Here is a 15,922-nt window from a genome sequence, read left to right as displayed (position 1 = left end):
AAAGTAACAGGATGATCATGTACCAAACATTGAGACTCATTTATTTAAAAAAATATATTATTAAGATAAAAAAAAAAGAAGCAGCAATCAAAGTTGCCTCAAACACCAAAGTGCTGCTGTGGCACCAAACCTCTGCAAAGGCAGAGATAACATGTTTGATGATGTTACGGAGTAATGGGGCTGGCACAGCTTGCTGGAAAACCTCACACTGTTCATACCGCGGGGCAGATCCTGTTGGACAACACAAGGCAGGTCTGAGCTTCTTGGAGGTGGAATGCATGAGCCGTGAGGCAACAGGCAGGCAGGTGGTGGGACTCCTTGGCTCCTCCCTTATCACTGCTGGACACCCAGTGATGGATGGTTCAACTTTACCAGTGACTATTCTCTGCAGCCATCCTTATTTAAACACACTTGATATCAGCATAGCCATACATATTTCAGTTTATCTTCTAGGAACAAACTCTTGAAACTGGTCTTGGATACCACTGAAAATAGCTGTTATTTGCTAAACAGGTGCCAGCGATACAGCACATCTCTCTTCTCCAGAAATTATATTGGCCACTCACTTGCCAACACAATCATAAATTACTCTTTGAGATAAGAAAACCAATAATATGGCTTAGGCACTGGCCACTGACTTTGTCTGACAGCCTTCAACATGTTTCCTCTTCCAATCTGCAGATGTAAATGAAGGGGGGCAGGAGCTGAGCTTCAGCTTTTAAAGTAAACTAATCACCATATGGCAAAGTCAGAGGTTTCCAACTTTTCAGACCTCATGGGACTTAATGTGCAACACTCATGCCCTGGACAAGTGTTTCACCAGTACCTAATGAACAGCTGGGTACAGCAGGCAGTACTAAATTAAACAATTACCACCACTATGATGACTAAGGTTTAGTCTTTGCCATGACCTTTTCTAGGTGTTGGGAACATGGAGGAGAGGTCGCATATTTTATGGTGTGACAACCCATGTGCAGGTCAATATCTGGCACGCTCGTTTCCCCTGTGCCTTGTCCCACATGATTTACATCAGGAGGAGTTGAGACAACTGACATTCAACATCTGCAAGTTTCTAATGTGAATCTTTGGGACTGGCTCCAGCTCTGCCCATCTGGTCCTTTGCTTTCCAGTGAGAAAATGTCACATCTAGATCCCAAGAGTTAGTGGGGAGCCCTGAGAAGTAAGGAAGGATATCTGGTTTTCTCCACTGCCCCATATTCCATGGTCAACGCCCCACTTACTACTATGGGAGATTTCCTGCAGGAATTGCAAGAAGCACTCATCTTGTTGAAATAAAAACAATAAACCACAAATACAGCAGCTAATTCCTAGACAGAAGATCATGAAGTTCAGCTGTCCTTTAGGCAGTGCTTCTCACCTTCAAATCTTGACTTTGCTCATCACTTCTCCTGATTCACACTGTGCAGGTATCAGTGACCCACATAACACCTGTCTGCTGCATACAGTGCTCCAAGGACAGATAGGGCAAGGCCTGTGACAGCCACTCCCCACACAGGCCAACTTAGAAGCAATACTTCATTTCTAAACTATATTCACCAGGCTATTCACTCATTTTGCACAGTTTATTGGACTATTCCACTGTCTGATTTTCTAAGACAGAGTAAGCAAAAGGTCTTAGCCACAAATTATGTCTCCAGCTCCTTTATCCAGACTGAAAAGGGTTTACACTGCTCTTTTCTGCACAGATAGTAAATCTATAAGAAGCAATAAATGTTGTGCTTTCCACAAGATGAAGATAATCTAACTTGCCAGCTAAATATGACAAGCACTTCTTCAGAGCAGGCTTAGCTACCTTGCCTGCAAAGCTGGGCAGTAATCCATGAAATTATCCATGGGGACATCCCACTTAATCAACTACTAGTTTGCAAACTCAGCTAAGAACTTTTAGAATATTTTGCATGATTTGTCAAACATCCACCTTAACTCTCTTTTGCTGCCGTTGTTACAGGTTTGTGGTTTAAATATACAGATTTCCAATAGTATTGTGCACCAGAGACACAGATCAGTGCGGGCAGCAACCCACACCTGGATCCACAGTTGGATCTCCCAGTTGCTTTGGCAGGAGTCAGCTGCTTGCAAGCAAGGAAAAGTTTCAATCAGAACACATCTCAAGTATGTATGTATTTACTTATTTGGTGCTCGGGTTAGATGGAAAGAGCTCCAGAGGCAGAACTGACACAAGAGACAAAATTTGTAATTATATTAATTGCATATAAGGAAACATTTTTGCTAAGGCTTGCTATTCAACTTGATTAAAAAAAGAGGGCATTTTAAAGTAGAATTTAACATGAGTGGAAGAGAAGGCTACGTAGCTGTCCAAGTGTCACACAAGGCATGGGCACATACTGCATTCCTCATGGGGAGGACTGAAAAAACACATCAGTGCTATTCAGAAAGGCAACTGATCCAGGCAGCCTCTGCTAAAGCTGATGGAAAGTGCAGACCCATCCTGACAGCTTAAACCTGCAGACCTGCGTGGGGAAACAATGACGTATCAGTTTTTCTGGTGATTATTGTTCTAATTAAAAAATTAGGTCAGTTCAGTTGTTCATTAAACCTCTATCTAGATGTCATTCATGATGAACTATGAATTATTCCAAGAATTATAAAACAGAGCTGGACAGGGAGAGTGTAAATGCCACAAGTCTGGAGTGAATGCTGGTGCACAACTGTACCTCAACCTTATGCAGAAGCCCAGCCACAAACTTTCCATTTGACTTCATGTCTTTGGTCTGTGTCTTGGAAGACTTCAGAAGACCGAATAAACCCTGAGTGAGAAGATTCTGTGATAAAATATAAGGAAGATGTGATCACAGAAGTTATACATATTCACAAAATTGTAGCTGAATCGTGTACAGGAGGAGGTCTCAACTCCTATTGACTCACCAAGTCATCACCAAATCAGCCAATTCAGTCAACTATGCACTAAGAATCCTGCTGTGTATTTTTACCATGGAAAATGTGAAGACTCTCTCAATCCACCTGCATGGCCTACTGAAAAGTGATGTGACTGTGAGTTTGAAATTTACAGCCCTGGCTGCAGCTTTGTAAATGTCAAGGCTCCGAATTTGCATTCAGCAAGCAAACAGTACAGTCAAGCTGGTTCTGCCATGGCTGCTCCCCTGGCAACGGCACAGTCATCAGAAGCAATGTGCCTGTGCCTCTGCCCACGCTTGATCATCCTGCAGTGGTTGTTAGGTCACTGTCACCACTTGTCCCACCAGAGCAGTCAGGAGAGAACCAAGTGCCTTTACCCGCCACCCCAGCAAATTATGTTCACCTGGCTCAACTTCCAGCTGCCAACATCCCACCAACCTCTCTGCAACCTCCATCTAGTTCTCAGGGATGGGGGATACTGTTGCAGGAAACCCTGCCAAAGTTTGTCCACTCTGTTCCTGATTTTGTGCAGCAGCTTTTACAAAAGAGTTATTTGGACAAAACAAACCCCATATGCACAAAAATGAGACTGTCTTTATCAAGCAGTTTTTACAGACAGCTGTTTCTGCAGTCTTTGGGCTCCTCTGCAATGAAAATTTTGCCACAAACATGTATTAGTTAAGGAGAGTACTCTGCAACTCAAAACTCTTAGACAGGAAAATGATATTACTCAGGAAGCCACTGGGACAGAACTAAACCAGGAAAATAATTCTTGCTGGTACAACTTGATCTTTTTGAGGAACTGATTTAAGCTTTCCCAGCAGAGAACTCTTCTCATGAGCTGAGCTTCTGGTCAATTAGCAGGGTGTGTGAGAGCAGGAATAAATCTTTATAAACCCAGACAAGTCCCCCTGCTTATTCCTTTAAAGAACACCCATTTCTGCCATGACTCATAAATAGTATGCTAATAATAATCAGCGCAGAACAACTAGAAATAGGTCAGAGAGGTGAGACCTGCCTAGTCTGCGGTGGTAGCTCCAAAAGCACATGGCAGTGGTATTAAGCCTTGTCACTGCCTACCATTTCATCCACGATGCACGGGTGTGCCTCGATCCTCAGATCTGCACAAACCACTAAGGGTAACACTTCTTCTCAGTGTCAAACTAGGATGTCTTTGCAAGGTGACTATCCACTTAGTCCTGCAGAGAAGGACCTCAACAACTCTAGATGAGTTTACAAGCATATTCAAGAGCTGAGAACTCAGGCAGCATACAAGCACATCTGCAGCCACTGTACCATTCATTACATAAAGCACCTCCATTGTACAAGCTGTGGAAGGAGGCTAGGAGCTCACTGTTGCTTTTGTCCAACTCCACCTTCACCCATGCCCATCAGAAAATCTGAGACTGAACAGCTGGGATTTATTTGAGAAACAGTTTCTTTGCCATTTTCTTTCAATGTTATGTCACATCTGTTGACTTTCATAATTTAAAAAATACATAAGGCAGGACCCAATGTAAGTTTATGTAGAAGAAAACACAACGCAAATAATCCAACTAGTGTACATGTTCCTTTAGAGAGCATCTGATATGCTGTATAAATTCAGATCATGTTCATTACTGCAGTAGTCCTTCATGGTTCAAAACAAGCTTGATCTAAAACTGAAGCATAGCTTTAAACATGTTTTAACAATGAATACCTGGAAGGAAACATCTTTAAAATGTGAAAGCTGGAGACTTTTTACAGCTGGTCAGACTCACTGGTTATTTATAATCTAAACTCAAAAGAGAACAGTGAGACTTTCAAAAACACTCATGAAAGTTTTCTCAGGCTGCATGCTACGGACTATGTCTGCCAAAAGACCTCCAAGGAGCTCTGAAGAGTCCTTTATTCTCCTTTTCTAAGGCTTCCATGCAGCAGGGCAGTTTGTTGAACACTTGGTTTCCAACATTTTCCTCTTTGTTCAGAAATCAAGAAGGGAAAGATACCTACTGTTTTGGAAAGGACAACATCTCTAAAATGAGAACAAACTTCCCATACTTTCTTTCTACATCATAAAGCATTCCCTGTGTCTTCTACTCAAATAATGTTTTTAATATGCACTATCTTGAAGGAATTTTAAAAAAAAAAAGTAAAAAAATTCAAACTTCCCTGGTATTCCCAGGAACAGACAGTTATCACATGGATAAATCTCTTTGCCAACGAACAGTTCAGTTGGCAATTACCTTAAATCATTTCTCCTAGATCTTTAAAAAACACAGCAATATCATGTAATAACTATAACACAATAGAGAATTTTGACACTTCTTATCATAGCAAATACAGCCGCATACTATATTTTCCTGACTGAACTGCATCCAACAAACTACAAGACCTTACTCTGTGGTATACAAATTTTCATGCATACTCTCTCAGATTTTACTCCTACAACTAAAACATGCACTATTCTGGTTACATGACACACCTTATAAAGTGAAGGAGACTCCACTAAAGTAATTATATATGAATGTCAATCTATTTAAGATGGGGCATTTGTTTCTGTCACATCTCCAACACAATGCAGCAAACCAAGATTTGGGCTAAATTGAGTATTTCATTATTCAAGCTGGACAGACGACATGGTGCTGATACATAACAAACAATATGCAGTTGTTTTCAACTTGTAATTTGAGGAAATCTGGGAATTTGATGGCAAAACATTTTTTATAGAAAGCAAGTTTATTATCAGTTTGTTTCTGCTTCCTACATGGGAGCCCATATTGCCACGGGAGGATGCTTAGAGAAACTTATGCCCGAAAAGCTTGAGGAACAGCAAACCAACAGATCACAGAGGGTGCTCAGCTCTCACACACAGAGTAGTATTGCCCATTCTGTGCATGCTTTTGCCTGTCTGACAGGCAGTTCACTCTGACATTTATTGGAGAAGCATCCTGAAGAAGAGCACCATACTGTGCAGCACTGGCCAGCACTGAGCACCTGGGGCAGGAGATTCCTCAGTGCAGGAGTGCAGGGACAGCCTCAGAGTGAGGGATGGACAGACAAAGAGCCAAGGAAACCTGTGCAATGTGGCAAGAGCCACTGAGCAGAAGCAGAACAAAGAACATGAGCTTTGATGGCAACTGCAGAGATGTAAAGATCAGGGAGAGAAAAGTTACAGCAGCTCAGACAAAAGCGTAAGGGTCAGAATAAGCATTTGCAAAACAGAAAAAGGTAGAAAACCTGGGAATTTGATAATCAAAACCCAAGTCGTATAAAGAGGGTAAGAAATGACTTAGAAGAAACCCTTATTATAAAAACCCCACAATGTTAAGGTTTTGAAACAGTTCCTTTTAAAAGAAATCTTCTAGACTCTGTTTTCATTCTAGATAACACCACAGACAAATGGCATGACCTGAACTGCAGAACACAAAATATGAGTGACTTTTCTTAAATGAAGACTACATCCAGTAGTCTCATACACTCATACAGTGCTTTTCATACCTAGTGTGTTATAAATTGCTTTAAATACTGGCAGCCAAACAGCCATTATGAGCTCAAGAGCTCATACATAATACTTAGCATTTTTATAGTGCTTTTCATCTTCGAAGTGCTTTACAAACAACTCATTAATCTCAATCAATGCACCTGCAAGGTAGATAAATATCTGCATTGTAAGGTGGAGAATGACTCAGAAAGTTCAATGACATATCCAAAGCCATGCACGCCACTGGCCCCAGCCATCCCTAGCTCCTGGCTCCTTCCTACTCTGTGTTGAGATTATGCCTTCTCTTCAGCCACACAGCTGTGGAAGAACTTGTTTGACTGTGAGATAGTGGCAGCCTAGGTGGAGAGCCTCCCATTTCCAAAGCTAGTAAGTTCCCAAGGACTGCTAGCTCACACCAGGATCACCAACCCTAGGAAGAGGGAAATCCATGAGAGGCCAAAGAGACTCACAACATAGGTCCTCAAACTGATTCACCACCAAGAAGTGAGCTGAAAAAGCCTCTGCACTAGCAGAAGCCTTTGCCCCTCTCCCTGTTTACTTCAAACTGCTGCACAGACTCCAGCGCAGGAGAGTTCTACAATTCAGACAGCAGAAAGCTGAAGTCTCTGAGTGCTGTCACAATTCAAGACAACATCTTCACTCCTCAGGTGTTCTCTAGCAAAAACTTGTAATGAACTTTTGTCTATCATGAGCAGTAACTCTCTCCCTTGCTGGTGACTGGAAAGTAGAATTTTGAGGTTTAAAAAGATCTGATACAATTTTTTTCTTACTGCCTTTTTTTTTTTTAAACCCCAGAAGTGCCTGGAAGCAGACAAGAAATCTGGCAGGTGTGAACTATACAATACCTACAATGTGCTACAGCAGACCTTATATTCCCTTACACAGAGAAAAATAATAATGAATCCTTAGTAACAACATCTTTATTACAGATGTTTATTAGTCACTAGATTTCAAACATACAGATCTGAGAATCCTTATCTGTTCAGTCTTCACATTCATGAACCTGAGCTTTACAAGTTCTCCAGCTACTGTAGTTTCTCCCTGGGTAAACAGCTCATGTTTAAAAAACATAAGGCAGTCAGACAAACTGTTACAATAACAGAAAAACAAACCCCACTTTTTCTTCAGATATAAAAGAAAAAGGTCTCTCTACAAGTAATGGTATAACATGTTAAGTAAACAAAAGCAGTAAAACATAAACGAACACCAGCAAAACCTGTATGCAGCTAGAAGAGTTCTGTCAGCCTGTCCAGTCCACGTGGACATAAAAGCTGGAATAGGAAGGAAGAAGCAGCTTTAATTACTCTTCCCCATCTTAATTTTTTAAACGTATAAAGGAAAACCTAACAAGGTCACAATACAAAACAACATGAAGAAACAACTCCTACTCATTAAACAGAAACAACAAGTTGCCCACATTTAGAAGAATTCTAAGCTGATTATTTCATTGCTTTAGAGTGTGTTTGTGTCTGACTGCCAGCTCCAGGCTGTTTTAAAAAATCTGTCACATTTACAACTCCAGATGAAAATAAAGGCACATAAGAGAAAACTAAAAATAAAACATACAGGAAATGCAATTAAATTTAATTGCATTGAATACTAACATACATTCTGCAATCAAAAAAATTCTAAAAACATTCTAGAAATAAAAAAATCCACCATGATAATACTCAGCAGCTAAAATAATATACAATCTTTATATAATGCAGCATTTCCAAAAGAATGAAAGAGATTAAAGAGTAACATGCAAGAACAAAATTAAAATATGCAATTTTACCCACTAAACTCTGGAAGCCTAAAAATGACAATGAAGTTAAAAAACATGATAACACTAATGCTGAAAAATGTTTTGTAATTTTGTTTGATAACTTGTCACTTTATTTGTAGGCAGTAACCAAGAGATAGAGCAACTTTTGCCCCAGCCTGTGCTCTTATTCTTCACTGCTTTTATTTTCAGTCTGGGTTATAAAGAATCTTTTCTCCTAATCATCAACAAACTAATACCAGGTTTTACTTGTGGTAAGCTATGCTACAGGGCAATACTACAGAAAAACAACAAAGAAAGCAAAAATAGCAAGAGGTGAGGTCTGAACACAGTTTTCTTCAATTCCCTTGGGAATCGTGGTACTATAGGTCTAGAATTCCCGGGCAGAGGGGATCATGTTCATCAGTTACAGCAGCTCCTCTGGGCCTAAGTCCAGGTAGACTGCTTGTCTAAACTTGATGAAATATAGGCGCCATCAGGTAACAGCAGTGGGCAGGGAGACTCCAGAAATGTGTAACTGAAAACTGAAAAATGAAATTAAAACAAGCCAGTAGCCAAACAGGCTCTTTCTACAGGCTGCAATAACTGTTAGGCAGAGAGTGTACAATGTACAGACTGCTCCTTGTACACATCTCCTTGCTTTTTCACATACATAATGTGAAAGCTGGACCAGGCACACAAGTATATTTTAACAAACACTGATTTTAAATAGAAATATTTAGGAAGGAAACCACTGTGATAAATACACATGGCTTGAATAGGCAAATCATAAAAAAAATTTTCCCTGTAACCCCATCCCACTTCATTACTTCAAAATATTTTCAAATTAAATTTTAATGCTAATAAACATTGCTAGATCAACAGCACTGGGGTGTGGTGTCTAGAAGCACTGCAAGCTACCCATCATGGCACATCATCGTGTCAAACTGTCAAAGAGAAGAAGAGGCAGCAAGTGCTACAGGAATGTACTTGCTTGGGAGCAGGAGGGAAGAAAGGATGAACAACGATAAAAAAAAACCCCTAAAAACAAACAAAAAAACCCCCCGAAACAAACAAAAAAACAGGGAAAATTATACAATCCCCCAGCTGAGAAGACTACTGTAACCAGGGGTCCTACAGGTGGTTTTAGGACAGAAAAGGCCTCTTGCAGCCTGCAAGTACGATCAAACACTGCTCTGAAATCAAAGTTTGCAGTGGACCAGCAGAACTGTCATTGAAGAATGCCCAAAACCTCCTAAATTTTCACTTAAATCTCCTTATGATTCACAACTGTCACAACCAGAACATCATGTCTACTATGTCTGAATATAATGGCAAGGAAAACTAGCTTAGATTTCATGACACAGACCTCCACTGCAGCTTCAGTAACAAAACAGGTTCAAAACCAGAAGTAGCATGTCTTGACAGTAACTTCAGCAGAAATCCAGGTCTCTTCAGAACAAAAAAAAGAAAATACCATGACACTATAGAAATATTTTTTGGTAGCCTCAACCTTACACTCCAACTATAGCAATAGACAGAAAACCATGCAAGGAATGAGGGGAAGTGTGCCAGAACAGCTCAGTACTGTTTCCCCTGCTCAGCCAGAGAACAGCCACAACACACAAATCCCGAATTTTACAGACACGTAGCATGTTGTTTTTACGTGCACCTTAAATCCAGCTTCTGGTCTAGGTAGGCTAATGCAGTGCAAAAACTTCAGTAAAAGGAATTCATTACCTAAATCTATAAAGCCACTTGACACATGCCCAGTGCCAAACTGTGTGTTTGCCTGGCAGCTTAGGGGCAGCAGGCGTTAGGGCAGGCTCAGGCCACGTTTCATCCTGCTGATGCTGTGCTATCACAAGACCCTCCAGAAACTACTCCTCTGGTGCTACAGTTTCTCCATCCATCAGCTAGTGCTCATGATTTCAGTCCCTTTTGTCTGCCTTAGCTATCTGCACTGTGAGATCTTGCAGGCAAAAAAAACCACCATTTTATTATTTGCTCACAGGACATCTGATCTTGTGGTTTTGGGGAGTGAAGCTATCTGCTCTAAAATACAATATAATTCACAATTTGAGGTCCAGAGTTTCTTTAGGAATGATTCAGTCCTTCACTCTTTGTCTTCAAATGCTATATATTACAGTAAACAAGCTTAGAGACCACCAGAGACCTGTGATATACTCTACCACTATTCCTGATGTTTTAACTATTAGAACATGCAAGGACCAAGCAGCCAGAGATTTCACAGTTTGATCCTGCACACAGGCTCAGCACAGTCATCTTCTGGTGGCAATTTTAAGAGCCTGTATTTTTCTCCCTTTAATTTAAGCTCAAGAGATTGTGAAGTGGTATCTTTTATTTCATTGCTTTGCTGTATGAGTATAGAGGGTGTTAAATCAAGTCATTTGGTTCTTTGCAGAGTCACACTAAGATCTGTGTGTTAGTTAACACTGCATTTATGAGTCTAAAGAGTAAGAGACTAAAGTAACCCCTAAAGGAGAGACAAAGTTTGCCTTCTGTGCTGCCCAGAAGCAGTGCTGAACTGCACATCTGGAATTAAAATCACAGACAAGACTTTCCATCTCAGACTTTCCATGCTATTACACAGTATTATGTTAAGCCTGTACTTCTCTATCTGAAGCCAGGTGAGGAAATGCCAGACAAGGACAACAGCCTCTGGCAGGCAATGTAGGAGTTGTGCATGCAAACAGTCCTCACTCACAGACATCCCCACAACCAACTCTGAAGACAGAGAGAGCACTGTAAAATCCACTTTGGAAACACGGCAGCAATCCAAGTTCCTCTGATGGGGCATCCCACTTTTTTGGTAGAGACTCTCCCAGAGCTTTCTGGTATTTTCCTTCAGGGTCAGTAGCCTACGCACTAAGCTGGACAATGGCCCTTGAGCAAATCACCACACCAGGGGTTGAGCTGTTGCAGATGGTGAAAAGGTCTCACAGCTCTGCAGTGGCAATGGAAAGAGAGAACAGCACTTTTCTGCTTAGGGAAACGTCCAGGTGAGCTCTAAGGAAAACTGCAAAATGAAAAGTGATACGTGCTAAATGCATTTCCAAAGAAGTACAATTTTACCTGAAGGATTACAGCTAGGCTTACTTCTCCTAACTTCTGGCAAGTGAAAAATGTACCTGTCCAACAAATTTATCACAGACTAAGCACTGAGAGATACAGAACACTGCCTGGGGCTTGGCCACCCAAGATATAAGGCACATGGAGCAGAGAAAGCATTCACAAAAAACTGAAACTAAATACTCTTCAGGAACTTGTCATTAACTTTGCCTCTACGTGGATTTTAGCTGTAACCACAATGGTGCTGCTGCAGCCCCAGGTCACTGGGCACCTTCCTACAGAAAAGAACAGATTTCATACAGACTGAAAGGAATGGCTCCGCATGAGTAGGCGTTGGTCAGCAAAGCTGTAGATGTGGCTGAAAACACTGAGTTTCAGCAGCTGTCCTGGACATCTGCTAATGACTTTCCTTCATTTAACAGCAACTTAGCTAATGCTGATAGAGAAACCTAAGCTCAGGGAGAAACCACACCCTACAAACCCACCCACAGCCAGAAGTGATAGATCTTGTCAGAAAGAAGACACTGTGTGCTGCCAACAATACATTACCTCTCCACTGAAAGGAGAGAACAATTAAACACTTTATTGAAAGGGGAATGTTTTTCCCCTCATGCCTCAAACCATGAAAGTGCATGTCTCCCCCAGAGCTGCTGCACTGTTGAAATGGGAATAATTCCTCGTCTGCCTGATTATTTTCAAGACAGGGATGTAACTACCTCAGGATCATTTTAAAAATGTTAAAAGTGTACTACAATCAAATGGTTTGAACTCCACCATGCACCACTTGTAGTTCATAATGCTAATGTTAAATTCTGGAGACATGAGTCTGTCTACAAATTAATGGAAAATGTGAATTAATATTTTCTTCCAGCTAATTGCCCAGCTCTATATTGCACAGTGCAGCCAAGCATCATTTGATCTTGAAAACATTCTTGCACAAGTTTTCAATCACTTTTTTCTTGTCTGCCCGAAAAAATCAGAATTACAGGACATATTTCATTATAAGTCTGGAATACCAGGAAACATTTAGTCAAGTCTCCCCAAAACTGTTATCGGTATATGCTACACTTAATTTTCAAAAATCATTAGCTTAAAAGTATTGAAAGTTACCATAGTTTGAGCTGTACATTTCTAAGTTTGTTTTTAACAATGAGGATGACACAGATGAAGAGATGCTTCTAGCATTTGAATATCAATAGTGCTAAGATTTTTATGGTTCACTCTTGAGAATAATGTCACGTATGCTGTAGTTTGTGGTTAAATATTCTTGTCAAAGAGCAATCTACAACAGTTTTTAAAAAATAAATGTAACTCCTATTTCAAAATGCATCATCAAAAAAGATGGAAACAGATTCAGTAGCATATGGCAGCTAAAGAAAACTATGTGCATATAGACAAAAAAGAGAAAATTACCTTATTTTGAGCCCTTCTTTCACTTCCTCTTAGAAACACTGAAAACCTTTAATTTTGTGAGATCATGAGCATTATCAAGGGGTGCAGATTAACAAAATGAACCATGTGTATCAGATAAAGATAGTAAAAGATTCAGTGAAGTTTTTATGGATAACTCAAGAGACAACTCTCCGTCTTCTAACCTAAATTCATTCAATTTCTGAATTGGGTCAAACACTTTATGCCAACTCCAATTCCAATGCAGAAGTGAAAAAAAAAAAAACCCAGGTTCCCATTTGGACAGAATACACAAACTAGTTATATATCCATAATGATAAAGATTGATCCAAGTTAAGGTTAGGGTAATGTCCCTGAAACACAGTTCAGTACATTTTTTATCACAGGGGTGTCCCCTGTCGCCACAAGGACCAGGAGGCACCCACAGCTACATTCAAGAAACAAAGCTGACCTCAGGTGTTTGATGAATTCTGGATAATGAATAAATACTTTGTGAATAAAAGTAAAAGAAATAAAAAATGAAAGGAGACTAAGCACACAGGGGGACAGATGCCTCAACTCTGTTGTGATTCTGCTAGCTGTCCACAAAGATGCTAGATTCTCTGCAGCAAGCTGTGTGGGTAGGGTGGTGATGTGCCAACAAGTCCATGTTCCTGCCTGCAGAAGAAAAGGGTTAGTGATGGCAATAGGATATCAGAAACTGCTGCAAACCAGATTTCTAGAGAGGGAAGACAGTCCTCTCCCCTTACAGGTGGTGGAAACTGCAATGGTTTTGCATGGATATTATTCCGTAAGATAACTGATTTCATCTTGACACTATTTCTGGAAATCACAAAGCCATGGAAATGGAGATTTGAAGAGATTTACAGCAGGCACTTCCTACCTGCAGACTCCATAGCACACCTGTGTATACTACTATGCAGAGTTCATCATAAAATGCTGATTTAGAAGTTGACTACCAGTTTTACCATTCTAAACAGCAAAGCCATGTCTGACCACAGAGAAGAACACTATGTAAAATTACATGTCTGCACCCTAAGGGGATGGAAAACAAACCACTTCATATTGTCTCAGTCACTTGCTACACCTTCTTCTACTAGTCCACTCCTTGCAGGGTCTGAATTGATATTTCTACCTTGTGTAATGCTTCAAAAATGGTTTGATGATTTTCATACGAATACCCTGCTGGAGAAGAGTTTATTATTCCTTTAAAATACTCAATTTTGACTAGACTAACTATAGAGTATAGACAATACTAAACTATGCATTACTGGCAAAGCCTATGAACCAAACTTGTGATCTATATGGCCCCAAAAAGAATTAAAAAAACCCCAACAAACCAAGCAAAAAAACTCCTGTCAAATGAGACTCAGCACTTCCAGGCAAACTTGAAAGTGTGAGGCTTTGAAGCTGTACTGCAACAAAATCTAACTCCAGCTATGTCCCACTGCATTTTTTTTTGCTTTAAAAAAAAAAGTTAAACACACATTTATGTGTCTCCTCCTCACTTCACTAACAGAGGGGAAAAGAGTAACATCATCCGAAAAATGGTGAAAACAACTATTTCTAAAGGCTCTGTAGTTGCAGAAGAAAAGCATCTCACAACGCCTCCCACACCGTGGTGCTGGAGACAGCTACAGCTTCTCCCTGAGAGCAGTTTCCAAGTTGGCCATTCAGAGCCTGTGTGGATTCCCAGTTCCACAAGGGGCTGAACAAGGCACTTAGGCCCCTCAGCAAGCAAAGAGAGAGACTACATGTCTAAGACATGTATTCCCCCTTTCATTCTACAGTGACTTTAAAAACTTGGCCAATAATCTGTCACACATTATTGCAGAAGGGAAGCAAGACCAGAAATCAGTTCTATCTGTACTTAACACTGTAAGTAATTAATTTCTCAAGGGATGTCTTCTCATCAATTATATCCCTGTGGCTCTAAGCCCTGAAATTTCATGACAAGAAATTAGGGGCTTCTACTCTACAGTAATTTACCTGCATAAAATGAATAAATCAGTAAGAGACTACTATGCCTTAAACCACCTAAGATGTATTTGCAGACATGCAGTTCTTTGATGTCTTCCACTTTATTGCCCACAATGTATCACAGTGCAATTATTTTAATACCTGAAACTGTGATAATATCAAATTAGACCATTTCCAAGCCAATTAATTGCCACATAATCCATACTATTTCTAACTACAAACTGTGACAGCAATTTGATGTGTCCATGTTCTGTATATGTCTAACGTTTCTTTTACAAGACGGTGAACTAAATTCACAGTTCCTTTCAAATACTCTTCAGGAAAGGGTGGCAGCTAAAACACAGTTCAATCCACTCCAAGGCCATTCTAAAATGCTGTGTTTGAGCACACAGAATTTCACAAAGGTTTGTGCAAACCACCCACACTCTAAAAGAGTTGTGTACTTTCTCTGTGGCTTGACAGAGCTTCAATTCTGGCATTAGCAAGGCAGAGACTATTCAAATAACTTTCTGATATAAAACTGCCTTTTAAACTTCTTATTACCTTTCAATTCATTTGTTTTCTTTTTCAAATACAGTAAGGATTTTTTAGGCTAGCCTAAGTCCATGTGGAGGAAGTATTTAACCAGTATACAAACTTCCAAGATTTCTGTTGCTCAGATGCACTTATTTAGACACAGTTCCATAATAAAGAAAACTTTCATCTTTTATAAAAACGTAACAGCAGATCTGTAAAAAAGCCAACACAAAAGAGGCTATAAAAATGCAATTTTTATCCAATTTAGGTAGAACAGATACTTTTAGGTGAACAGAAACTGAATTTAAATTACTTCTGTCTTTCAGTATTTGCAAATTAAATTATACTGAACTGTCCAATTCAGGGAAAATCTGATTTAGTTTAATCAGTCTTGTCTGAACTATGACAGTTTTGCTTTTTCAACCTCTGGAAATGCATATCCCCTCGGGAAGCTGAACAGGGCTTGATGCCTGCAGGGAAGGTACAAAGGCTTAACAAATTTAAACGGCTCAGTTCTTTTAAGTGGATGACAGACACTGAGTTTCTAGGTGTGCACGGGGTAGGGTACGGACACACAACTTTCCCTTGGAGAAGGTTATATGGTAGAAAAGGTGTTTTTAAGAGAACCTCGGGGCACAAGGGATGACGGGACCTGAAAAGCCGCTACAAACACTGACATGTCAACAGGTGAGAAGTTCCGCAGCTGAACGGGTTGGTAGAAAAAACACGGGTACATGTTATGTCAGATTACGTTTTCTGTCAAATATACGTAACGGCAAAAATCCCCACAGCCAAAC

This window comes from Acanthisitta chloris, unplaced genomic scaffold (assembly GCF_000695815.1).
Source record: "Acanthisitta chloris isolate BGI_N310 unplaced genomic scaffold, ASM69581v1 scaffold2615, whole genome shotgun sequence".
Lineage (NCBI taxonomy): Eukaryota > Metazoa > Chordata > Aves > Passeriformes > Acanthisittidae > Acanthisitta > Acanthisitta chloris.
The sequence above is the reverse complement of the archived record's forward strand: the minus strand, read 5'-3'. Positions refer to the sequence as shown.